Source organism: Haemorhous mexicanus, chromosome 11, assembly GCF_027477595.1.
Source record: "Haemorhous mexicanus isolate bHaeMex1 chromosome 11, bHaeMex1.pri, whole genome shotgun sequence".
Taxonomy (NCBI): Eukaryota; Metazoa; Chordata; class Aves; order Passeriformes; family Fringillidae; genus Haemorhous; species Haemorhous mexicanus.
Genome location: NC_082351.1, coordinates 7,184,750 through 7,186,650, shown reverse-complemented (window position 1 = coordinate 7,186,650; position 1,901 = coordinate 7,184,750).

The following is a 1,901-nucleotide window of genomic DNA, read 5'->3' as shown; positions in this document are numbered from 1 at the left end:
CTCAATGTTTACTTGTGTGCAAATATGACAACAATCTACTTGATACAGTTCTTGAGCTCACATACAACCTTCAGGTCAGGTACGGGAAACAATCCACAATTCACACATTCATTTGGTTATAGCATTGGTGGAGCTCAAGAAATAGCCTTTTCCTAGAAACCACCTTGGGAAAGCTCTTGAACTTGGCAGATCTTCCTCCCATTCACAAGTCTGGACTTACCCAAGACTTTGGTGTACACTGCACTGTTATCTAAGACATAGTCAAGAAACTGTCCTGGCTCTTCAACTGGATCCAAACAGACTGAAGAATTTACCTGAAATAAACAAGGGATTCTGTGTGGAAGAGGCCTGTGCCAGCCTCTGGATTGCTGACCATTTACCTCTGCCAGTGCTCCCAAGTCATCTCCCAAGCTGAGATTCCTCTCCTGTGAGTGAGAGATTCTGCAATATGCTAGGAAGCAGGTAGGGTAGGGGAGACTGAAACCTCTCCTTGAGACACCTTCTGGAAGGCCTGTGAGGATGTCTTGTGAAGGAAAAAATGCAACCAGAGGGAAGTATAGAGCAGAGGCCATTTACCCTCAGAAACTTACTGAGAAGGGGGCTGCTTCATGAATCCTGGTGTTCTTTAGCAACAGTGCTATGGCACAGGTTTTGATCCAGAGGCAGGAGCAGTCCCTGGGGGAAGGCAGACCAGGCTATGGGCTCAGGTGGAGTGCCCAGGCAGCTGGAACGTTTTCTCAGCCAGCATCAGAGTCCACTAGGGAACCTGCCTGGACAACAACCAGACAATGGCTCAGGTACAACCAGAATAGGGAAAAGGAATGTGAAATCCAGCCTTGAAGAATTCAGGTCTGAAATGCAATTCAGGATCAGGATAGAAACCTGAACTTCCCAGAAGTTCTACAATACCAGGTGTGTGACACTGCTGGGAGTGACTGCTTCCTTCAGCTCCTGCCTTTAGAGTTTTCCCAGAGATCCTCTTTTACCAACCACCTTCCAAGCCAAACTCTGGTGCTTGGGATTTTCTCACCAGCCTTTCTGTATTTTGCTTGGCCTTCCAAGGCTAGGGCATGACAAAACTCCATTAGCTAGATGCTGACAGAAGTGATTTATTCAGGGAACAAGCACCTTGGCAAGCTTGGATGTGGCACTTGGTGCCATGGTCTTGTTATAAACGGGAGCACGCTCCCGGAGCTAAAGTGATTTCAGCTTTTATTATAAGGGCTAAAGCTTGGAGGGTCGAGCAGGAGCATACCCGACAAGCGAGGTTGCTGCAGAGCCAGTGCTGGATCTTCCTTTCTTGAGCAGAGATGTTCCCGATGTTGCAGGTGGATCGGGACACGATCCCACTGGCTCGGATGCCCCCCTTTTATCCTGTTTTTTGTTCCTTTAGATTGGTTTCTGTTGGGATCCTTCATTTGCATGAAGGTTTAAGGCGCTTTATTGGCCCATTACAGTTCTGTCCAGGCTGGCTTGGGGGTGGTGCACTTTATTTAGGGGTAATACGGTACGGTGAGTACCGTATTTCTTATAACTACCCTTTAACCGCTTTTACAATAAAATAACCAAACTTTTTAACAGTGCATGCTTAACAATTAATAACTATTTTACGACACTTTCTAACCTACTTTGAACAGTCTGGTTGACATGGTGGTGATCAGTCACGGGTTGGACTCGATGATCTTCAGAGGTCTTTTCCACCCTAAATGATTCTATGATACTGCGCTGAGGTGTCCCCTCAGGGAGAAAGAAACCTTCATTTGGTACTGCAGCAACCGCGCTGGGGAACGGGAGCTGCAGCCGGGGGACGGGGAACAGGGATCGGGGAGTGAGGAGCTGAGGTTGGGGTCAGGGACCGCCTCAGCCCTCTCCCCACCGCCCCGCCCCGTCCTGCCCGCGGC